Source organism: Emys orbicularis, chromosome 25 (assembly GCF_028017835.1).
Source record: "Emys orbicularis isolate rEmyOrb1 chromosome 25, rEmyOrb1.hap1, whole genome shotgun sequence".
NCBI lineage: Eukaryota > Metazoa > Chordata > Testudines > Emydidae > Emys > Emys orbicularis.
Window position 1 is genome coordinate 17,479,810 of NC_088707.1, and position 24,615 is coordinate 17,504,424.

The 24,615-nt window shown below is 51.0% G+C and overlaps 6 non-coding genes across 6 annotated transcripts; 3 read left to right on the forward strand and 3 right to left on the reverse strand.

Annotated features, from left to right (window-relative positions):
* TRNAS-UGA (transfer RNA serine (anticodon UGA)) lies at positions 1 to 82 on the forward strand. Its single transcript has one exon. It is a non-coding gene; the product is annotated as a tRNA-Ser (tRNA).
* A 1,148-nt stretch (positions 83 to 1,230) lies between these two features.
* On the forward strand, positions 1,231 to 1,303 carry TRNAI-GAU (transfer RNA isoleucine (anticodon GAU)). The gene has a single exon. It is a non-coding gene; the product is annotated as a tRNA-Ile (tRNA).
* A 1,557-nt stretch (positions 1,304 to 2,860) lies between these two features.
* TRNAQ-CUG (transfer RNA glutamine (anticodon CUG)) lies at positions 2,861 to 2,932 on the forward strand. Its single transcript has one exon. It is a non-coding gene; the product is annotated as a tRNA-Gln (tRNA).
* A 13,008-nt stretch (positions 2,933 to 15,940) lies between these two features.
* Positions 15,941 to 16,012, reverse strand: TRNAQ-UUG (transfer RNA glutamine (anticodon UUG)). Its single transcript has one exon. It is a non-coding gene; the product is annotated as a tRNA-Gln (tRNA).
* A 1,644-nt stretch (positions 16,013 to 17,656) lies between these two features.
* On the reverse strand, positions 17,657 to 17,729 carry TRNAF-GAA (transfer RNA phenylalanine (anticodon GAA)). The gene has a single exon. It is a non-coding gene; the product is annotated as a tRNA-Phe (tRNA).
* A 5,160-nt stretch (positions 17,730 to 22,889) lies between these two features.
* Positions 22,890 to 23,079, reverse strand: LOC135894717 (U2 spliceosomal RNA). The gene has a single exon (XR_010562384.1). It is a non-coding gene; the product is annotated as a U2 spliceosomal RNA (small nuclear RNA).
* Between the last annotated feature and the right edge of the window lie 1,536 nt (positions 23,080 to 24,615).

Consider the following 24,615-nt stretch of genomic DNA (forward strand, 5'->3'; position numbering starts at 1 on the left):
GCTATGATGGCCGACTGGTTACGGCATTGAAGTTGAAATCCAATAGGGATTCCCTGCGCAGGTTCAAATCCTGCTCACAGCGAGGCCTGTGTTTTAGCCAGTCTCTAACCCAGGCAATACCTCTCTACAACCCCCTGAGATACTCTCAATTCTCTCCCCTCCCCAAGTAAATCCTGTTCTGCTCCTTTCATAGAGATGCCTGGGACACCACCTCACACTGTGTCCCTGAGGGGTCAGGCAAACTCTCAGCACCTGAAGCCTCTGCCACTCACCTAGCATCCCATAGATCAGCCATAACCCTGGTTCTGCTCCTCTCTCTAGAGTGTGAAAGGAGCCAAATCAGTGACTCCATGGGGGCTGCAGCACCAACAGAAATAAAAATAGGTGCTCAGCAGCCAGCTCCCGCCCCGGTACAGGCCTTGCTGACAAGCTCCTCCTCTTCCCCTTCAGCACCTCCCACCTGCCAGTGATCAGCTGTTCAGTGGTGTGCAGGAGATGCTGTGGGGATGGGAAGAGGTCGGGGAGGGAGAGGAATGGGGCAGAAAGGGGCAGGGTGGGAAGAGACAGCACAGGGGTGCAGGTTGGGGGTAGGGGGGGATTTGTCCCGGGCCCCGCACCCCTCTAGGGACAGCCCTGAAGGGAAGCACTAACTATTACAGTGACAATAAAAATGACCAGCATTGCGGGGGAGATGAAGGAGATCAGCACTCATCAGGTCTCTTCTCTCCCCCAAGGTGAGCCAGACACTGCTCTCTCCTGGCTCTCATTCTAGCAGCTGGACGCAAGTAGGAAATTTCCCCACAGGAAGTGCATTGAGTGCCCCTGTGGTGCTGGGGTGGCTAGCGCTGCTGCTGGCTGTGGGGGCTGGCAGGGGGGTTGATGTCTGCACAGACTCTCAGCTGTCAAGCCGGAGGGGGCATTTGGGTCCTTACCAGACTGGCTCAGTGAAGACGGGGGTTGTCAGACCAATACATAGGCTCTCCAGAGCACGGGAGCAGCATCCGCCCATGGAGCCAGGCAATGAGCATTTCCCACTGTCCCCTTCTGCCACCAGGTCAACCTGGACACTAAGGCAGGAATGGGGTGAGGAAGCAAGTGAAGCTGAGCAAGGCAGGCAAAAGCGAGTCTTGTCTTCATGGGCTGCTCACAATGACGTCCTTTTTGTGTGCCACGGCTGACAAAAACACCCCCAAAGAGAGAAGCAGCAGGCCAAAAAAATGTTGTGCAACCGCCAAAGTAGCTCAGTTGGGAGAGCATTAGAATGATCATCTAAAGGTCCCTGGTTCAATCCCAGGCTTTGACAGCCCTCTTTGTGCAGGGGTGGCTTGTTTTCTGGGAGTGCAGCAGCACCTTTATCTGATGCAATTCCCTGATTTTGAGCTCCCCAGCAGGACAACAGAGTGTGAACTTCTGCCCCAGTTGGCCCACCTGACCTTTAACAATGAGGGACAGGAGATGTCTTTCCCACGGGACTTATTGCTCAACCCAATATGGCAGGAAGAGAGTGAGGCAGGGTGGCCCTTGGAGATGGTGCCAGAGGGGGCAGGGACTTGGGACGAAAGCTGTTCAGTGCCTTGCAGAAGGAGGACTTGGACATGGTGGCTGTTCAGGAAATATACATTAATGACTTTAGGGTAGCTTGATGGGCAGAGGGTGATTGGAGGAAGGGCCCGTCTTTCTGGTCCTCCAGGCCAGGGAAGAACGATGGGGTTGGAGTCTTGTTCTTCACATTCGCGGTGCGAGTACAGAAGGTGGTGGAGCTCTGATGAGGGAGCTAATTACTGGTGGACTTTGTGCTCCGTGGCACTGGTTACCACTATATTAGTGTTTATTGTCCCTAGTTAAGGCGTGAAAGGAAAGATAAATGGAAGGAACTGGCTCCCTTCCTCTGGACCGCCTGGTGTTTGGTGTTGGAGGGGGGGGGTTAATTGTGTCAGCCGGCCTGAGGACTGCTGGTCCTGTTTTCCCAACCATCAGAAGAAACGTTTTTACAATGAGCACTACCTGGTGCAGGTCTGTAGTGAGGTCGGATGAAAGGACGTCTTTCTCCATAATGGAACCAGTGGAGGACGGGTGGTAGCCTCCTATTCCTCTTACCCGAGCTCACACCAGTTGCAGATGGGGTACACCTTTCTGCAGAGGCAGGCCAGGAGTCGCATTGACCGGATTTACATGAAGGAGAGCATGTCGACAGCCCAGTGCAGGGTGGTGCCAATGGACTGTTCGGATCACGGAGCTCTCACTGTGTGCTCAATGTGGGCAATTCCCTGACCCATGGCAGAGGATTTTGGAAGCTGAACATCCAGAGCTTGCAAGATAAAGGGTCAGGGCGATGAGGCCTGGTGGTGTTGGCAGAACGGGAAAGCATCAGAGGTTTCTATGGCAACCAGGGGGATTGGTGGGAGTGGGTGAGGGAGGAGTTGGCGGCTTTGTTCTGGCAGTGGGGCAAACACCACAACATTAAAGAAATCAACGGTGCCAAGTTCTGCAGTGTCGCCTGTGGGATTTCCACAATACCATCCAGGCAGGAGAGCCAGTCAGCGTGTGACTGTGTGACCGGATCAAGCGACAGCTAGCCAAGTTCCAGGAGATGAGTCTGCAGCTGGCCGATATGAGCAGGACCACCGAGTGAAGGGAGGGGCGGCCTCCCCTGACATTTTTGCGATCTGCAGGGAACAGAGACAAAGCAGGGGGATGCAGGGACTCGGGGCAGGACCTGCGGATCCGGTAGAACAGGACTATAGTTGCTGGAGAAGGAGAGAGAGTCCTGTGAGAGGAAGCCGCCAGTGGGAAGCAATAAGTGCAGAGTGGAAACCAGCCAGCTGAGAGTCACAGGGCTCCAGAAAAAACAACAACAGCAGGTTCCATGGTGTAATGGTTAACATTCAGGACTCTGAATCCTGAGATCTGAGTTCAAATCTCAGTGGGACCTTCTATGTTTGTTTGCTGCAAAGCCTTCCATGCATCAGATTGAGTTTTTTCCCCCTCCTGCTCGGTGACTGATGCTCACTGGAGATAGGTCTTTGGTCCAGCTGGTTCAATGGATTGGCTGCTATAGGTTGGGGTCCTAGAACTTAACAGTCTGGCTAGAGATTCCTGCGGTTTGACCTGATGGTTGTTTTTCTCGCTACTTCACCTGATGTCCTCAACTTTGGTCCCTGTACCTGCACCTGCCATGCTCTTCCTCTTGCCCACATGGCATTTAAAGGAAGGAGTGCCAGGGCCAGGCTTAATAGTCAGGGATAGGCAGGAGGGAGGAAGAGTCCCAGGCTGGAGCCCAGCACACCTTTCCTCCTCTGGACACCTAGAGCAGAGGCGGCTGATGCTGACAGCTCCAAGGGAAGGCTTAAAAGCCAGAGAACATCCAAGGTCAGAGCAAGAGGAGGGGAGGACCATGTCCATGCGTGGCCAGCAGATGGCCACAAAGACCCCTGGTCAGCCTGATCCCTGGCATGCTAAACACCCACTGAAGGCCACCCGCAGACCAACATGTGGGGCGGCTGCTGATGCTCTGTGGCCATTATCGAAGATGGTAGGAAAGTCGGGCCAGCCCCCCTGGTGGGGCTTCTTACTGTTCCTACTCAAGGTGCTCACTTTTGCAGTAGGGCAGGAGATTTTACCCCAAGAGGCTTTTCCCCAGCTGGCGAGAAGTGGAGAAAGACCCAGGCTGCAAAGGTGCTATTTAGCAAGCCCCCTCAAGCACAGGGACAGGCACACATTTGGAAGAGGGAAACTGCTCTACACGCTAGCCTGGGCATCTGCTCATTTTCTTTGGCAAGTCAGGAATGGCAAAGGCTAGACTGGAAGCACCTGTGGCTCATGCCCCAGCCTTTGTGATGCCCAACCCCCAACTCCTTCCTGGGGCTGTAGCTGAAGCCAGAACATTGGCCTGAGCTGCCAAGAAGAGGTTCCAGCCCTGAAGGAAGCAGGACTTTCAGCACAGAGGTAAAGCTGCACAATCACAACTATGAAAGGATTTGAACCCTTAATTGCTCAATCTGAAGTCAGATGCCTTATCCATTAGGCCACACAAGAAAGGACCTGCCAAGTACTTCTTTGGAAAAGGTGGACATTGAGTTTCTTGGGTCATCTACTGAGGGGGGATAAGACTCTCTGGGCACAAGAAGTAGAGTTCCCAGCGACACATGAGACTTAATTCTACAGGGCCAGGTGCAGGGCTTTGGCATAGAGGCTTAGGCATGGGGGATTGGGGTGCAGCGGACGGACCGGCTGTCTAGGTGAGGAGATTTAGTGACACTGAGGCACAGGAGGGAGGAGGAGGAGGAATCCTGCTGATAGGCAGTGGCTGAGGAGAAAAAGAGGAGGGGTTCCTGGGACTTTTTTTGCCTACCTGCTCGCTCTTATGGTGAAAGGGGAAGATGCTCTCAATAAGCCCAGCTAGCTCAGTTAGTAGAGCACCAGGCTCTTAATCTGAGGGTCCAGGGTTTGAGCCCTTGTCTAGACACTCAGCTTTTAAGTTGCCTTGTGTGCCAGGAGCCAAATGATTCCACAGCCACACATGGATTCCCAGAAGCCGTGGCAATTTCCTGGAAAGGTTCCTTTCCTTAGCAATCAGGAGAGAGATCCACAGGAGCAGGCCTAGAAAGCGCAGTCTCCAGGTGGCAGGAAGTGCTGTGGGGCCAGCGGGAGTGTGTCAGAGGTGGAGGGGGGAGAGAGAGAAGCAATGAGTGCAAGTGTAAAGGGGGGGGTCTGGACCTGCTATTGTGGAAAACTTCCCTGGCTTATACATGACCCCGGGGGAATTGGCTGGGGAAAGGATCTGAGTCCCCACTCCCTTACCCAGAGGCCTGCCTGACCCCAAGGACTCTCTTTCTGCTCTCGTGTGTGCCAGAGTCCTCGTAACCCTGACAAGGCTGGGCCCAGGATTCCTGGGAGTCTTGACCCCCAATCTTGTCATGGTCACTTAGAAGAGGGGCTAGAGTGTCCCCACTCTGGGCTACACCACCTGGTCCCACCTGGTCCCATGGTGTAACGGTCAGGAGTCTGAATCCTGCAATCTGAGTTCAGATCTCAGTGGGATCCCCTGGTGCTGGGTTGGTTTGCTGCAAAGCCTGGAAGCTCAATGTGCTCAGCTCCCCTGTCCCCATTTGTACAAGGACGAGTCTTTTCCTTCCTGCTGGGTGACTCAGCCCTCTGGAGCCAGAGGTGAATATGGCGGTTCCAGAGGGCGCTTCTGAAGTAGAAAGTGTCACAGTGCGGTTTTGGGGTCAAATTGGCTGAGACCCTGGTGGGTTTTCGCCTTCCTCTGCATCATTGGGCATGGGATCACTTGCAGGTTTAAACTAGTGTAAATGGTGAATTCTCTGTAACGAAGTCATTAAACCATGATTTGAGAACATCAGTAACTCAGCCAGAGGTTAGGGGTCTAATAGAGGAGTGGGTGGGTGAGGTTCTGTGGCCTGCAAAGTACAGGAGGTCAGACTAGAGGATCATGTTGGTGCCTTCTGACTTTAGTAAGAGTGTCTGAGTAAGAATAGACATTACAATTGTAAACCTAGCAAGTGTCCCTTCAGTGACTTGCCACACACTGTCAGAACATCTTAGTATTAGAGCTGAGTGGGTCTCGGATTGATTTAATTCGATTTCCTGATATAGAAATTAGATACAGTCTCTAGACAGCTAATTTGTAAGTTATTATCTGCAAATAAAACCCAGAGTTTTCAGTTGCCCAAGTAGCCCTGAGAATCATGGTTAAAGTTGCCCCCCTCCAAATATATGAAATGGCCCCCCCGTGGGCAGGCACAGAATTCCCCCCCTCCCCCATGTGGCCCCATTGGCCTGACTGGAGCTGCCCCCTCAAATCTAGAAGTCAAACTCCCCCTATGCTGCGAGGTGCAGGGGCCAATCCCTGCTGGTGGCACCAGCACAAACACCAGGTCAGTGCATCTCGCTGTCCTTCGTAACCACTATTCAGGAGCAACAGCTGGTGCTGCATTATGGGGCTGCTGCTTTCCTTCCCGGCCCCAATCTCTGCCCATGCTTTGAGGCTGGGGTGGCTGCAAAACAATCCACTGGTGGCTGCATTTAAATGCTGGTTTCAATGACCCAGTGCTTGGCTCCTTGCCCGTCCCTGCCTGGGCCTGACGAGCTTTGCTTGTGTTTGGAGTCTGTAAAGCAGAGGTGCAGGGACCTAGCAGGTGTGTCTGACTCATTGGTGAATTGTTCTTGCAAGGTCTGTGTGTGAAACTTTGTGTGTAGGAAGCAAAGAGTGTGGGGCTGTCACTGAGCTGCAGGAGGGAAATGCTTGTTTGAGAGAAATGGGGGAAGAATAAAAAGGCCCACAAGGATGTCAAAAGATTAGCAGGCTCCTGTTTTACCTACTGGGCCACCTTGTCTATGGGCTTTTTGTTACTTAACTGTTTCTAAGGTTTCTGCTGCCTGTAACCTTTCCCCTAGTTCAATAATCTCCAACCTTTTCACGCACAAGATCAGTTTTTGAATTTAAGTGCAACCCAGGATCTACCCTGCCCCTTCCCCAAGGCCCTGCCCCGCTCACTCCATCCCCCTCCCATCATCGCTCGCTGTCCCCCACCCTCACTCACTTTCACCAGGCTGGGGTGCAGGAGGGGTTGAGGGGTCTGGGCTGGGGCAGAGGGGTTCAGAATGTAGGTACGGGCTTCAGGCTGAGCCTGGGGCAGGGGGTTAGTTGCGGGAGAGAGTGAGGGATGCAAGCTCTAGCAGGGAGTTTTCATGCAGTAGAGGGCTCTGGGCTGGTGCAGAGTGTTGGGGTGCAGGAGGGGTGCAGGAGGGGGTATGGGGTGCTGGCTGCAGGAGGGGGCTCAGGGCTGGGGCAGGGGGTTGGGGTGCAGGAGGGGTTTCACGATGGAGCAGGGGGTATGGGGTACTGGCTCTGGGACAGGGCTCAGTGCTGGGGGTTGGGGTGCGAGAGGGGTGTGGGCTCCTTCCACGCAGTACTTACCTCGGGCAGCTCCCGGTTGGTGGTACAGGGGGGCTAAGGCAGGCTCCCTGCCTGCCCCAGCCCCACACCACTCCCAGAAGTGGCCAGCACGCCCCGGCCACCTCTTGGGGGGCACCTGGCTCCACGTGCTTCTCCTCCGTGCAGGCACTGCCCCCGCTGCTCCCATTGGCTGCAATTCTAATGGGAAGTTGGACGCAGGGCACTTAATCTGCACAGATGTCCTATGGAGGTGGGGTGGGAATTAATAATATTTTGAAGATCTTTTGGGAAAAGAGACTTTAATGATAAGGTTTGTCTCTGCTCTTATTTCACCTTATTGTGTTATGTTGAGGAATCAGTCATTATTTTTATATTGTAGTAATTAAACCCTAAATATTATTTAATCAATCATAAACATTAGTGTTGTGATGTTGCACTCTATATGATTTTATGAAAATATGCTAATGAGTGTGAATATAATGTAACTGGAATATGCTTCATGCAAAAGGTCTCTTGTAAGGTATCATTACAAACCTTTTAATCTACGGAATGTGGTCATCCTATTTGTATGTATGTATCATTCTTGTATCTGAAACTAGAAATATGAAATATAACTCTGAGGGCCTACTGTAATTAAGTGTGGGCCATTAATGGTGGTTTGGAATCTTGATGGCTCCCATTAACCAGGACAATTGACTGCAGATGGCTCTGTTTACTTGTAAGTTTTCCTGTATACCTATGTGCTGGCTAGTGGCTAATGAAGTCTTACAGTGACATGTGATCATGTCACCTGAACTGGAATCCATCTTTCACCTGGCGCTTTTCCATTTAGAAGGAGGGGTGGGAACCCAGAGAGGAACAAAGGATTCCTGCCTTCTGCCAAAGCTATATAAGGGGGTGGAACAGAAGGGGGCAGCCGTCATGAGAAATCCCCTAGCTACCACCTGAGGTGGAACAAGGTCTGTACCCGGGAAAGGACCAAATGAGGGGGTGACACCACTTGGTTAATGAAAACCAGTGCTTCAGATGAGGCTTGAACTCACAACCTCATTGTTGGCCGCTCAAGGGGTTCGAGGGGACATCAAAGGTCCGTGGCCCGGTGTGCTTAGCACCAATAAAGACACCGAGGGGAGAAAGCAAGCCAAGTTTATTTCAGAGCTCTGAAATGGCACTAGGAGACCAGCATGTCTCAAATCCAGTGCAACAAATACAAATAACGTTTACCTTTTATACCCCAAACTGTTTCTGTGTAAGCCTTTGTCTGGCTATTCCCCCACCCCTCCCTTCCAGACAACTGTTACAATAAGCTTGTGAGAAAACTTTCCCAGTCTCTGCGACCTTGAATTAGACATCTGCAAACTAACTACCCCTCTGTTCCCTCCTCCTTATCTCTATTATTTCTGCTAGTGTGAGTGAAACTGCAGCCATCTACTAGAAACGCTGACCAATACATTTCTGCTTCAGCCTGCTACAGAGCATGTAAAGCAGTAAACACAGAAGTAGGTGAGAGTTCACAAGATGGAGTTTGGGGGTTCAGATAGGCCCAGAGCAAGAGAGTTTCATCGACACTTTGGTCTTCCGCTCTCCCGAGTTACCTGGTAGCTATGCCTAGTGGACCCCAACAATCCCTCCTTTGAGAACACTCAGCAAACCTTTGTCAGAGTTTTCTCATACTCTAAAGACAAAATGCGATTAAGCTCCATACAATCAGGATTATCAATAAGAGGGTATAAAGGAACCTCTGGGGAGGGGGAGGTACAAATCTTACATATGAGCACTTTACAGCAAATGAGCAAAAGAACAAGAACAAAACATATCACCACACCTGTGAGCAAGATGCGAACAATGCTTCCCCCTATATCCCCTAGTTCCCCTAAACCAGGTATCCAACCCCAAAGGGAATCCAAAATAGTGGGTTCCCCTTCCTGGGCCTTCCACTGGTTAAAGGCCCGTTCTGCTGACAAGATGTGCTTGTTAATGTCCTGTGAAAACTCTGGGACATAGGTACAACACTCTTCTCCAGTAAGGGCACAGACCCCATCTCGTGAGGCTAACAGATAATCTAGGGCCTGACGGTTCTGCAAAGCCAGCAGTCGAAGCTGGTACAGCTCAGAACTTATGCTTTTCTCTATGGCTAGGTATCATTGGCAAACTGGGTGAGAAATTTAGACAGTCTTCTGTAAAGTTGGGCTAGTCGTCCCACCCCATAGGAAGGGAGGGCTATCATCCCAAACCTGTCTCCTTCACTGATGGGTTCTAAGGTAGCTCTCAAGGACCGATAGTACCTGGGACGACCTGAGGGAGCCTTGGGTAGAATGCGGAGGGGAGGAGCAAGATAGCCTTTGTAACAGCTACCATGCCAACCATTAGGAAGCCATTTGTAGGCACTAGTACCACAAACCCAAATGTCCAAAAGACAAAAAGAATTATTGACACTAAACAAGTCAAAAAATAACAAGACCAAATACATAGGCCAGGTCCGCCTTCTGTGAGAAAATAAAACCAATGCTCAGGGTTCTCGCGGGGAGTATGCTGTGACTGTTCAGAAAGATCACAACGCATTCCCAGCGACCCTTACTGTTTTTTTGAATAGCAGCTTAAGTCCCAAATCGTCGTTAGCCGTCTTCTCCGCAGGCTGGACAGTCCACTGTTTAGGAGCGGGCACTGCTTTCAGTCGGGAGTGATGAATCCAGTTCTTGTGTCCTTCGACCTTTGCCGCTGTATGGGTGACAAGCAGGACGGTGTGGGGTCCCTTCCACTTCTCTTGGAGGGGCTCGTCCTTCCAGGTCCGCACGAGAACGGAGTCACCAGGCTGCAGGGAGTGGACCCGAGGTATCCAGCAGAAGAGGCTGTGAAGCTTTGGTGTACCTGTGAAGAAAAGAAAGAACAGCAGACAGAGGGCACATGTACTGAGACAAGAAACCATACCCCACTTCCCATTCCCCTGCCAGAACTGGGGTACCATTCATAGGCCATGCCCTTCCAAACATAATCTCGAAGGGACTAAGCCCTATCCTACCCTTAGGGAGAGCACGAATGCGAAGTAACACAAGGGGCAAGGCATCAGGCCACTTAAGAGAGGCCTCCTGACAGACCTTTGAGAGGTGTCGCTTGAGCGTCTGATTTGTGCGTTCCACTACTCCACTGGCTTGTGGTCGCCAGGGTGTGTGGAGTTTCCAGGGGATTTGCAGAGCACTTGATATCTTTTGAACAATTTGAGATGTGAAGTGTGTTCCATTGTCAGATTCCATCCACTGGGGGAGGCCGAAGCGAGGAATGATTTCCTTGACAAACTTAAGAGCCACTGTTTTGGCAGTGTTGTTGCGACATGGGAAGGCTTCAGGCCATCTGCTGAATCGATCCACTCAGACGAGGAGGTACCTGTACCCTTGGGTCCTGGGAAACTCAGTAAAGTCTATTTGCCACACCAATCCTGGGCCTGGGGTAGGTTCCAGGGTGGCTGGTGGCACTGCTACTCCTGGTCGAGGGTTATTCTTTTGGCAGATTAAACATTCAGCTTGTACCTGTGATGCTAGGGGTTTAAGTCTAGAGGTTAGAAAATATTTATTCATAAGCTGGGTAAGAGCCTCTCTGCCTGCGTGTGTGGTTTGATGCAGTTTCTGCAACACTGGTCGAATCAGGCCCTTGGGCAGGAGGATTTTTCCCTCTGTGGAATAAAGCCATCCCTCCTTTTCCTGGAGACTGAGACTGTCAGCCAGGTTTCTGTCCTCTTGGGAGTACTGAGGGGCTGCAAGCTCACCCACTGATGGGATGAGGGCATGCATTTGGGCATTCTCCTCTGTTGGTGATTTCAGGGTAGCAGCTCGCTTAGCTTCCCTGTCTGCTCTGGCATTGCCCTTGGTTAAATCTTGATCTTCCCTTTGATGGGCTTTGCAATGCACCACTGCTACTGCTGAGGGGAATTGTACTGCTTCTAAAAGCCGGAGAATTTGAGACCCATGCTTGACCGGAGAGCCTTGGGCTGTTAGCATTCCCCTTTGCTTCCACAAACCAGCGTGAGCATGCAATACCCCAAAAGCATACTTTGAATCAGTAAAGATATTAACCCGTTTGTCTTTTGCCAGCTCGAGGGCACGGGTCAGGGCCACTAGTTCAGCAAGCTGGGCAGACGTTCCTGCCGGTAAACTCTCAGCTTCCACGGTATCATGAAGAGACACAATAGCATAACCAGCCCTCCTTTGCCCATCCACAACAGTACTACTTCCATCTGTATACCATTCCAAGTCAGCATTTGGGAGTGGCTGATCTTTTAGATCTGGGCGGCTAGAATACTGAACATCTATGATTTCTAGACAGTCATGTTCCTGCTTTTCTGTCTCTGGTAGCAATGTAGCTGGATTAAGGGAGGGACAGATCTGTAGGGTGACTTCAGGATTCTCTAACAGCTTCGCCTGGTACCGAGCAACCCGAGCCTGTGTGAGCCAAAGACCACCCTTAGTGTCCAGCAAGGCTCGGACCATATGGGGAACATACACTTGCACACTTCCTCCCAGTGTCAGTTTCTCAGCTTCCCCAAGCACTAGAGCAGTAGCTGCGACCGCCCTCAAACAGGCTGGCCATCCCTTTGAAACTTGATCCAGTTGTTTAGAAAAGTATGCCACAGGACGATTCCAGGCACCTAATAGCTGGGTAAGCATTCCCAAAGCTACCCCTTTTCGTTCATGCACATACAGTTGGAACGGCTTAGATATATCGGGCAAGCCGAGGACTGGAGCTTCCATTAGCTTCCTTTTCAAGATCTTAAATACCCTGTCCGCTTCTGGGGACCAGTGAAAGGGGTCTTGATCTGCTCCCTTAACACATTCATACAGAGGTTTAGCCCACAGTCCAAACTCTGGAATCCATATTCTGCAAAAGCCTGCCATGCCCAGGAATGCTCTAAGCCGTTTACGGTTGCTGGGGATGGGAACTTGGCAGATAGCCTCCTTTCTTTCGTTTGAGAGCTGTCTCTCTCCCTGCCTGATGTGAAATCCCAGATATTGAACCTCTGAAAGAGCAATTTGGGCTTTGCTTTGAGATACCCTGTATCCTCGCAGTCCAATAAAGTTTAGGAGACTCACAGTAGCTCTGAGACAAGGGATTAGACCCACAGCAGCAATTAACAAGTCATCTACATATTGCAGCAGGAGGGCTCTGTCTGAATTATCCCACTCCTCCAAGTCTCTGGCCAAAGCCTGGCCGAACAGAGTGGGGGAATTTTTAAATCCTTGAGCCAATACTGTTCAACAAAGCTGCTTTTTAACCCTTCGTTTGTCTTCATTATGCCTTGCAGTATTTTGCTGATCTCACAGTTGCTTGGGCACATTCAGGCCCCCCTTTCTCTTGGTTGTCAGCCAAGTCTTAGCTGTGTACACTGTCCTTGGATGAGCCTGCTAGCTGTATTTTCCTCTCAGTTAACTCATTCTGTGCTTTTTCCTCTTCTCCCTTTCTCAGCTTCTTCTAACTTCCAAAGGAACCTTCCACTCTTCGCTTAGACACCTTTCCTCCAACCATTAACACATACTCATTGCCATCATACACCTTTCCAGTAACATAACTTCTATACAGAGCTTTGAAGCAACAAACCAGGATGAGCACACTCACTTCTGAGGATTCCACTCTGTACAACCTCTGGAGTCCAATAGCTTTCCCTTTAAACCTTAAATGCCTTCCCCGTGCCTTCTCCTTAGCCTTAGCTGTAACCTGATTCCGCTCCACTTCAGACAACAGGGTTCTCATAAGTATATTACAGTCATCCCAGTCAGGCTTATGGCTAGCTAGACAACCTTCAAAGATAGAAATGAACTTGCTTGGATTCGTTGAGAATTCTCCGGCCTCTGCCTTAAAAGCAGCCAAATGTACAGGGTTAAAAGGTACATGCGAATATACAGATACTATCTGTGCTGGCCATTCTTGTGTTCCTGGACGGGCTACCACACTCTCAGTAATCAACCGATACAATCCCACGGGGGGGGGGGGTACTCTCTAAAGCCTGTGGGGGTGGAGGAGCTGAAGGGGACACCGATTCTGGCATTACAACAGTGGGAGGGTTCTGGGGTTTAGCAGCCAATACTACCGAGCCTGTCGGAGTCAAATGGCACTTGAGCAAAATATCAGTCCTATTTCTTAACACCATAAACGTATACGCATAGAGATGTTCATTCCATTTACCTGTTCTCAGACAAAACAAAAGCAACTGAAGGATCGTGTTGTAATTAAGTGATCCTTCCGGTGGCCACCTTTCTTGGCACTCCAGCTGGTACTGAGGCCAATCAACTGTACAGAACCTTTTCAATTTACTTTTAATCAACTGATCAGATCCAAACACTTTCCAGTTCACCAGAATGCATTCTAAGGGTGTACACTGTACCCTGCCGGCTGTACTCTGTCCCTGCCCCATACTGAGGGAGACTCTGGGCGTCCACAAGTCACAACAGGCAGACACTGGGCGTCCCCAGGTCAAGACAGATAAAGTCCCCACTGGACTGTTCCTACCTTATCCAAGGGTCCGGTTCTGCACCGTCGCCCTATCCACGGGACCGGTTCCCCACCGTCGCCCGCAGCTGCTTCTCCACTGTCTGTGTGCGTTGCACCGTTGTGCCCTCCGGGGTCGAACAAACCACGTCTCTGCCGAGGCCCCCGATGAAGTCACCGGTGAGCGCTCTGGGCGTCGGTCGTCGTCGTAATCCGTCGGCCACCAGGAGGGATCCGGGCAAGGCTGAATTTCAGCCTCAAGCCCACCCAGGGACACCAAAACTGTTGGCCGCTCAAGGGGCTCGAGGGGACATCAAAGGTCCGTGGCCCGGTGTGCTTAGCACCAATAAAGACACCGAGGGGAGAAAGCAAGCCAAGTTTATTTCAGAGCTCTGAAATGGCACTAGGAGACCAACATGTCTCAAATCCAGTGCAACAAATACAAACAACTTTTACCTTTTATACCCCAAACTGTTTCTGTGTAAGCCTTTGTCTGGCTATTCCCCCACCCCTCCCTTCCAGACAACTATTACAATAAGCTTGTGAGAAAACTTTCCCAGTCTCTGCGACCTTGAATTAGACATCTGCAAACTAACTACCCCTCTGTTCCCTCCTCCTTATCTCTATTATTTCTGCTAGTGTGAGTGAAACTGCAGCCATCTACTAGAAACGCTGACCAATACATTTCTGCTTCAGCCTGCTACAGAGCATGTAAAGCAGTAAACACAGAAGTAGGTGAGAGTTCACAAGATGGAGTTTGGGGGTTCAGATAGGCCCAGAGCAAGAGAGTTTCATCGACACTTTGGTCTTCCGCTCTCCCGAGTTACCTGGTAGCTATGCCTAGTGGACCCCAACATCATCATAGGTCCTCTCAGCACTGCCCTATAAATACGGTGTGCTAACTAATTGTGCCACTGGAGGACCTGTTGATGGTTATTGTCCCAGGCCCCTAGGTTGATAAAGGCAAGGAGTGACCCCCAAAACATTCTCAGTGGGGTTGAGAGCAGGTAGCGACAAGTATTGTACTTGGTGGGGTGGATTCTTCTTAAGGGTTCCAGGCACCATTTCACCCTTTTGTTCTTCTCTGTGTAATAACAGAGCTGATTAAGTCTCAATGTAGAGTCTTGCTGCAGACCAACAGATCTGAAATCACTGATAACCAGGTCTAAGCATTAGTCCTGCTTTGGGACAGTGTCTCTCATGCAAGAAACTGTCCAATCTTCGCTAGCAGTGAGGCTTCCTCACTAACAGCTGAAATCAGTGAGAGCTGTGTGATGTGCCGGGACCCAGGGGTGCTTGAACACGGGGGAACAACACCCCAGGACTTTGAAAAATGGGAGGTCTCTGCCTTACCACCTTGTAATGACCGTAAGGGTGAGTGAGGGTGTGGAGGGGGCAGAGAGCAGTGAGTGGGAGGAGGAGTCTTGGGGGGAAACCACAGTTAGGAGCAGGGCCTTGGGGAGGAGGGGTGGTGCAGGGGGTGGCCGCGAATGGAAGGGATGGGGCTACTGTTCGGGCTCTGGTGGCCACTACTTTTAGGGAGCCTGCGCCGCTCCAGGTGGGACCGCAAGACATCCCACAGGAGAGAGGGTGGCCAGCAGAGTGGTGACAGGGTGGAACGGCAAGTGGCCGACAATGTGGCCAGACAGTGGAGGGAGAAAGGGGCTTTCCTCCCAGGAGGTGAGAGGTGAACTCCGCAGCTGGAACTCTGGGTTTTCATTGACCCAGGACAGCAGCTGTGGGTGAGGTGCAGTGAAGGGACGGGCACATCCAAAAGGCTTTTGGTGTCTGGATTTAATAGCCTGAGGCAAAAGGACACTGCCCAGCGCACTGTGGGTTGTTGTTTTTCCTGCCCACTGCTAAAAGGAGCCCCGTGAGTGGGAACGGTAAGAGGCCCTACCGGGGGGCTGGCCCTGCTTTCCTAGCACCTTGTGATGCTGGCCGCAGAATGAATGCTCGTCTGTGGGTGGCCTTCAGTGGGTGTTTGGCATGCCAGGAAGCAGGGAGCACGCTGGCCAGGTGTCTTTGTGGCTGTCTACTGGCCACACATAGGTATGGTCCTCCCCTCCTCTAGCCCAGCCCTCCATTTCTCTGTGGCTTATAAACCTTCTCTTGGAGCTTTCAGCACCAGCCGCCTCTGCTCTAGGTGCCCAGAGGAGGAAAGGTGTGCTGGGCTCCAGCCTGGTACTCTTCCTCCCTCCTGCCTAGCCCTGACTATTAAGCCTGGCCCTGGCACTGCTTTCTTCAAGCACCATGTGGGCAAGAGGAAGAGCGTGGCGGGTGCAGGTACCAAACTTGTGGGCATCATGTGAAGCAGCGAGAAACACAACCATCAGGTCAACTCGCAGGAATCTCTAGCCAGACTGTTAAGTTCTAGGACCCCAACCTATAGTTGTCAGCCCATTGAACCAGCTGGACCAAAGACCTATCTCCAGTGGGCATCAGTCACCCAGCAGGAGGGAAAAACCTCACTGTAGTGCATCCAGAGACATGGAAACCAAGCACATTGCGCTCCAGGGATTTGGAGCAAACCAACATAGCTCTAGGAGGTCCCACTGAGATTTGAAGTCAGATTTCAGGATTCAAAGTCCTGAGTGCTGCCCATTACACCATGGGACCTGCTGCTGATTCCTTTTTTGCACCCCTGTGACTCTCAGCTGGCTGGTTTGCACTCCACACTTATTGCTTCCCACCAGCGGCTTCCTCTTGCAGGACTCTCTCTCCTCCTCCATCGACTGTGGCCCTGCACTACTGGATCCATGGGTCCCGCCTGAGTCCCCACATCCCCCTGCTTTGTCTCCATTCCCTGTAGGCTGCAAATATGTCAGGGGAGGCCACCCCCCCTTCACTCGGTGGTCCTGCTCATATCGGCTAGCTGCAGCCTCATCTCCTGGAACTCAGCCAGCTGTCACTTGATCTGGTCGTACAGTCACACGCTGACTAGCTCCCCTGCCTGGATGCTCTTGTGGAAATCCCACAGGTGATGCTGCAGGACTTGGCACCGTTGGTTTCTTTAATGTTGTGGTGTTTGCCCGACCGCTGGAACAAAGCCGCCAACTCCTCCCTCACCGACTCCCACCAATCCCCCCTGTTGCCCTAGAACCCTCTGATACTTTCCCGTTCTGCCAACACCGCCAGGCCTTGCCGTCCCACCCATTTATCTTGCAAGCTCTGGATGTTCAGCTTCCAATATCCTCTGCCGTGGGTCAGGGAATTGCCCACATTGAGCACACGGTGAGAGCTGCGTGATCCGAACAGTCCATTGGCACCACCATGCACTGGGCTGTCGACATGCTCTCCTTCACGTAAATCTGGCCAATGCAACTCCTGGCCTGTCCCTGCAGAAAGGTGTACCCCATCTGCGGCTGGTGTGAGTTTGGGTCAGAGGAATAGGAGGCTACCACCCGCCCTCCACTGGTTCCACTACGGAGAAATACGTCCTGTAAGCTGACCTCGCTACAGACCTGCACCAGGTAGTGCTCATTGTAAAAACGTTTCCTCTGACGGTCGGGAAAATGGGACCGGCGGTCCTCAGGCCAGCTGACACAATTAAAATTCCCCCCAACACCAAACACCGTGCGGTGCAGAGGAAGGGAGCCAGTTCCTTCCATTGATCTTCCCTTTCACGCTTTAACTGGGGACCATACACACTAATATAGCGGTAACCAATGCCATGGAGCACAAAGTCCACCAATAATGCCGTCCCTGGTTGGCGCTCCACCACCTTCTGTACTCGCACCACGAATGTGAAGAACAAGACTCCAGCCACATCGTTCTTCCATTGCCCGGAGGACCAGAAAGACGGGCCCTTCCTTCAATCACCCTCTGCTCATCGAGCTACCCTAAAGTTGTTAATGTGCATTTCCTGAACACCCACCATGTCCAAGTCCAGCTGCTCCCAGGCACTAAACATCAAGCACCTCCTCCTGGGTCTCCAAATCCCTGCCACGTTCCACGTGGCCAATTTCACAGATGCCCCTTCCCCAGTACTGCCCTCGCTCAGCTGTGCAGAGGAGCTTTCATCCCCAGTACCTGCCTCCTCTGGCACCATCTCCGAGGTCTGCCCTGCCTCACTCTCTTCCCACCAGATTGGGAAAGACAGCTCCCATCGCTCATTGTTAAAGGTCAGGTGGCCCAAGTAGGAGTAGAAGCCCAGGCTCTGTTGTTGTGCTGGGGAGCTCAAAATCAGGGAATTGCGTCAGGTAAAGGTGCCACTGACTGCCAGAAAACAGGCCACCCCTGCACAAAGAGGGAGGAAAAGTTTGCCAAAGCCCAGGATTGAACCAGGGCCCTTTAAATCTTCAGTCTAACGCTCTCCCAACTGAGTTACATGGGCACCTGAAAAGCACCTCTTTGGCCTGCTTCTTCTCTGTCTGAGATGTTTTGGCAGCCCTGGCACACAACAAGGACGTCATTGTGAATGGGCCATGAAGACAAGACTTGCTTTTGCCTGCCTTGCTCAGCTTGACTTGCTTCCTTACCCCGTTCCTGCCTTAGTTCCTGGGTTGACCTGGTGGTGGAAGGGGACTGGGGGCCAGTGGCGTGGGGAGGAAGTTGAGCTGGACCCTGAGCTAGACTAGAACCTGGCGGCAAGAGTCTGACCACCACTTGCCGCCCCACCCTGTTGTCCTGGCTTCCCCCACTGGATGTCATTTAGGGAGGGAAGTGGGGCTTCTGCCTCCCCTCCCCGATTTTAACACTACAGAGGAGTGCGAACAGTAAAACGAACGGCTGCTCCCCCCCCACCGGAGGAACCCGACGCCCTTAGCTGTGGTGAGTAAGAAGTGTCTGTTGGCTGACAGGGCCTTTCCCCAAGGAGCTGGAACAGCAGCTGCAGCCTCCCCCTCGGCTCCAGGCTGTAGAAATGCTGATTGCCTGGCTGCATGGGCGGATGCTGCTCCGTGCTCTGGAGAGCGTCTGTATTGGTCTGTCAACCCCCCACCTTCACTGAGCCAGTCTGGTAAGGTCCGAAGTGCCCCCTCCGGCTTGGCAGCTGAGAGTGTGCAGACATCAACCCCCCTGCCAACCCCCACAGCCAGCAGCAGCGCTAGCCCCCCCAACACCACAGGGGCACTCAATGCACTTCCTGTGGGGAAATTGCTCCTTGGCATCCAGCTGCTAGAATGGGAGCCAGGAGAGAGCAATATTTAGCTCACCTAAGGGGAGAGAAGTGACCTGAGGAGTGCTGATCTTCTGCAGTCTCCCCCACAAGTCAATTCCACCCCCCTCCCTGGAAAAATCAGCCTGGAGCCAAGGGCAGCACTGTGGGGTTTTCCTTTAGTTCCCACCGAGGTATGAGAGAACCAAGGGTATTTCTAGAAGAGCTTTTGCAACTGACCTGCGGAAACCAGCCTTTAATAACAGGCAGCTCAAGTTGAAGCTAAGTTTTTTTTAACATTTTTTAACAACACTAAGTAACCCTTGAATCCTAGTGTCACCACCCATAAAATTGCTTCAGCCTTATAGTTTCTCAAGTGCAAAAGTAAACTTCTCTTCAAACACAAGGGAGTGGGGATCAGTCAATGTTCAGAGTCATCCCACATAAAAGAACCATGTTGTGGTTCATACTGGTCCCATCCTGTGCCCATCGCTTTTCCCTCCTCTCCCTTAAAAGTTTTGGTATTTTGCATAGAAGCTTTCTTCCCTCAGGGGAGACCTGGGAACCAGGGCTGCCATCCAGACAAACACCTCTTAGAGGAGGCATCCCTCTCCCTGTCACAAAATGATCTCCCTCCTTCAGTTCAGTGACAGCCTGAATTGTTCCTTATCCCAGCAAAGCCGGAGGATTGAAAACAGCAACATCAAACCCCTGTGTAGCTCGCAGGAATGAACACAAACACTCCCTGGTATCTGAGATGTTTAGTTTAGCCTTGGTCACCTATAATGCCAAAGAGAAAGGAGGTGGCGCCAGATATAAAGAGTGAAACATGACACACCATAGTTATGGCTATAGTGACTGAAAAATTTTGTATATACTTCTTATTATCAGCAGTGTATTGTTTTCTCTGGAGTCTAGACCTTGACCAAGAAATTTGGATGTTGATAAAATAATCGACTACCCCTGGTGAAGGCAATGGACTTGACACCCACTGGGGTGTCCCTACACAGGTACAAGTACTAACAACATGGCTGGCTTTTAGCCATAGTTTTTAATCAGGGCAATAAATTAAAACTAACCCCTGTTAAATCATTTCTCAGCCCGAGTCCTTCACCCACATTCCTTAGGGCATTGGGCCACCACATGGACGTTTCATTTCCCACCTCAATTTCACACAGACACACAATTTCCTTTACACAGATCCATGACCAGCAAAACCTCTCTGTGTCTCTGGTGTGAGCCAGGGCATTCAATTCCAGTGAACCCTTCTCTCCTGCAATGACGATGGTCAGACAGAGGGGATGTGGCACCTGCATCCCTGCCAGGGAGTTATTGGCTCGGCTCTTTCTTTCTGCTGCTGTTGTTAGTCCATGAAATGTCAAGGTTGAGTTCATGCACCAACCCCCTGAAAAATGTCCATGCCCCAGATAAAACCTGCCCCCTGCTATTGGAATGATGTGCTGGAGATTTGAATGGGAAAGGGACTGTCTGAATTGTTAACGTGGGGAATAAACAACGATCTACAGCAATGTCGTTAACACAAACACACTCTCATCCTGCTCCAGCCAGAAGGGAATGGGCAGAAATTCTTACTGTTCAGCCAAGGACACACTTACACTGATGTGCAGCTGTGAGTGTGCTGGGGAAGCTGTTGTGAGCAATTTGAAGTGACAATTCTGTGAGAGCTGAATCATCATGTAGAGAAAGAGCCACTCAACACCAAGTAGTTGTGGCTGAGTGGTTAAGGGACTGGACTAGAAATCCCTTGGGGTTACCCTGTGCAGGTTTAAATCCTACCCACTGTGGAAGCACTTGACTATTGTTATTACTATAGCCTTAGTACCTGAGCATCTATAACTGGAGCCAGATCTAGTCTCATTGTTTGGCTGTCTACACTTCAAACGCTGCTGTGGCACTGCTAAAGCACTCTGGAGTAGGCAGCTGCTACAGTGACTGGAGGGGTTTTCCCATCCCTGTAATAGAGCTACATTGACAGAACAATTCTTCCTTCTATTTAGCACTATCTAACCAGGGCTTAGGTCAGCTTAACTATACTGGTTTAGGGAGGTGGATTTTTCACACCCTGAGAGACGTCACTCTGCCAGTTAAGTGCCCAGCGTCCACCAGCCCTTAGATCCCTCTTGGTATTTCAATGCAGGCACTGAACTGTGAGAGGAAAACATGAGCTCACAAACACAGAGACTGAATTCCCCACATTTAATCTCTCTGCACTTTCCAGAAAGTCAAAAATTCAATTCATTCTTGCTAGGAGAGAGAAAAAATAAGTGACACTAAGTTTTTGGATTGATTAAATAAAGTTGTGTTTAAATAATAGAGTAAAAATATGTCCTGATTCCTCTAAATAACACCACAACGTGAAATAAGAAGACAGCCAAATCTTGTCAGTGACGACTAATTTTGCAAATGATCTTCCCATTATTAATTTCCGCACCGCCCCCAGTGGAGGTCTGGGCACCTCCAGTGTCACTGCTCTGCATTCACCTTCCCTTTAGAATTGGTCTCACCCATTCCCAAATGTGGAACATTGGGCAGTTCAGAATGTGACTAGTGACCCCGGCTCCTTCCTGCACCTGCTCTACATTGCTCCACAGCAGCTTCTTCCCTGCAGAGTCACCCCAGCACTGCAGTGCAGCCTCCCAGGGTTCAGCAGGGGCCCCCGGCAAGGACAGTGGGTGCAGCTAACAGTCCGGTGTGCCTGGCGCTGAGGTAGGGGCAGCCTGAGGCTGGAAGCTCTGAGTCAGCTGTAAAGAAGCAACAACCCCCCACAAGAACAGAGATTGAATTCCCCAACTTCAACATCATGAGACCCTTTTTTTTAATTTTTAAATTTGAGTAAAGAAAGTTTAGGAGTTCGTTATTTACCTCCCAAAAATATGCCAGAGATCCCTCTACATGACACCTGAAGGTGAAATATGATCAGAGACAAACCTTGTCAGCAAAGGCTGATTTCCCAAAAGATCCCCAAAATGTTACTAATTCCCCCCCCCCCCCGCAGGAGATCCGTGCAGTGTAACTGTTCTGAGGCAGCTTCCCATTAAATGCTGTTGTGGCACATTCCCAGACCTGGACATTTAGGAAACAACAGAATTTGAGGAGCAAACCTGGCTTCCCGCACCAGGAGGGATTTGAGGTTTTTGTCCCTGTCACTTAGTCTTTGTCAATAGTACAGACCCTCCCGTACCCAGCCAGCCAATGAACTTGGGGAAAAGGTTGCAGAAAGCAGAAACCTTAGAAACAATGAAATAAGAGGCCGTTCATCAGGCCAGGTGGCCTAGTAGTTAAAGCAATAGTCTGCTCATCTGATGCTGTTCTTGAGCTGCCTGTTATAAAAGCTGGTTCCCCAATTCAGTTCCAACGGCTCTGCTAGAAACACCCCCCGGTCCCTGCTCACCCCAGTGGGAGCAAGACGAGAAACCCCCAGTGGGCACTGCCCTTAGCTGCAGGCTGCTGTCACAGGGGTGGGGGAAATTGATTGTTTGGTGCTGAGGAAGGAGCCAGTACAGCCCTCTGGTGCTCTGCTCCGAGCATCTGCCCAGCCCAGGCTGTCCGCTGGCCTCAACTGCTGCCCCTTCATGCTCTGGAGCAGGGGTCTCATCACAATTTTTTTGGTGGCATCAGAGTGTGGCACCAACTCTTGCTGGTGGTCACTCTGACCACTTTTCCAAGCCGGAGCCCCACCACCCCGGGGGTTGAAGCCTGAAGCCATAGCCCATGGGCTGAAGCCCAGAGCCCGCTGCTGAAGCCCTGTTGCTGGAGCTGGGGAGGGGTAGAGGTGGGAAGGCTAAAACCCAGAGCCCTGGGGCTGACGCGAGGGAGGGAGGGGCACTGAAGCCCCAAGCCCACTCCTGGAGCCCTGCAAGCTGAAGCCCAAAGTCTTCCCCCAGAGCCTCTCAGCCCCTGATAGGTGAGTTGGGAACTCACCAGCTGCCTGCGGAGTTGAAGGTTCCTACCCCGGCAAGAACACCCCCAGGCCCACATGCCTGCAGATGTGCTGCCTGGAGTCCCCAGGAGGCTGGGAGGTACATGACGCTGATCCCCTGCTGGTAGCGCCAGCAAACACCAAGGCAGTGCATCCAGGAGCAACAGCTGGATGCTGCAGGGAGGGGCTGCTGCTTTCCCTCCACCTGCATCTCTGCCCAGGAGGCTGTCCTGGCTGCAGGAAAATCCCCTGGTGGCCAAAGTTGAGATATGCTGCTCTAGGGAACCTCGCTACAAGTGCAGACTGGGCAGCCTCTTTCATTGCAACACCATGGGTGGGGCGCGAACCACCAGCGGGGGGGAGACTAACCCCCTGCCCTGCCCCTTCTGTCTGCTTTAAAGAAGTATCAACCACAGTAAAACTCTTTCTGCTTTTCCAACCAGAACATTCTACCCAAAAGGAGATGCACCAGTCCTGGAGACACTGCAATACCAGGTCAATGCATGAGGTGGACAGAGCAAGCTCCTATTCCAGCCCACTGTTTCAAAAATCAATTTAACATACAGTCCTCAAATAAAGGACATATCAGATATTAAACCGATAAGAACAGGTTTTTAAAATTTTATTAAAGTTAACATTTAAAATTAAATATACACGCGTTAAGAGGGAAGTACTGTGCATGTGGGGTCAGGCTTGATTTATGAGGGATTACAGGTATCAATTGCAAGGGTGAAGAGATACATACATATCACCCATAACCAGCATAGACCCAGATTGGGGTGAAAGAGTTTTTAAAGTGTCAGTGGATAAGTGGGCTTGGATATGCCACCATGGAATGTATAAGGAGTCCATGTCAGTATCGGTGTAGCGAATGAGTACGTGTCAGGGAAGGAAGTAGGTTATTTCCCTGCTCAGCGGTCTCAATTACTCAATGTGGTATTGATGGTGTCCTGTGATGCATTCCGTATAAATGTCTCTATTAAGATCATGTCAAAAAAAAAAAAGTGAACAGTACAGAGTTTAAGCATAGAAGTTTCTGGTTATTAGGAAATAACATACAGATTATCGAGGGTGCAAAGCTTGGTTTAAGATCAGGTGACGTAAGGAATACATAATCTGCAATATCCCTGATTGGGGGTAAAAGGTTGATGGGTCAAAGTAGACACATTGAAATATGAGAGTATGAAGTTCATAGAGTGGCTATGTTTGGTTGTGGACTATAATGAGTGGATATGATGACAAGGACGGATTGACCCTCATTTGGTGAGTTTTAATGTTCAGAAAATTTATGGTTCCAGTTCATATGATCCAACGGAGGTCATTTGGTCCCTTTCTTGTAGTCAAAAAATGATGTCACTCTGGCTCAAGTCTTAGAGTACTGTACATAACCAGTAATGCACACTTGATCTTAGCTTACAGAGAGCAAAGAAACAATGGCAGCACCCTTGGACGCTACGCAGCCCCTCTGCCCCCACCGCTTCCTACCTCACCATGACGAGCTCCCAGACATGCACCAAACACCATTCACGTGACTTTGAGAACTAGGTAACTCTAAGTGAGGATCACTTCCCCGAAATGACTCCAAGGGAGGAATTCAAAGCAAGAACCGTTAACACACAATTCTGTTCAAAAGACAGAGAAGTCTTTCAGCCTCCTTCCTCTCACTGGTTTCCCTGTACACTCCTAATTTGCATATACCCACCCACTGACCTGTGACTAACAATCTCTCCCTGTTAACTCTTACAGCAAAACAGGTCAAAGAAAGCATACGCAAGCGCTATACCGCAGCCCCGATGCTCTTTTCTGCTCCTTCCCACAGAACTATCTCAAACGTACAGTCATCAGGCACACATAATACAGTTTCACTCGATACCAGTCCAGTTCCTTGCTGTTTCTTCTCTAAACACTGCACACCTATGGTATACCCTACCCTGAGCTGATTCCCGACTTTTGCGCTCCCTCCAGCTGTGTCTCTGTGGCGCAATGGGTCAGTACGTACGGCTCTTAATTGAAAGGCTGGTGGCTCGAGCCCACTCAGGGACGGAAGTAAGCCCGTGCTATTTCCTTGCTCCTCGAGACCTGCTGGGAGCCTCCAAGGCCCCCTTTTGCTGCCTCAAAACCATCACTCTTGGCCTCAGTGCTTTCAGCTGGTGGCCCGAAGAGCGCACTGGATGGCATTCAGAA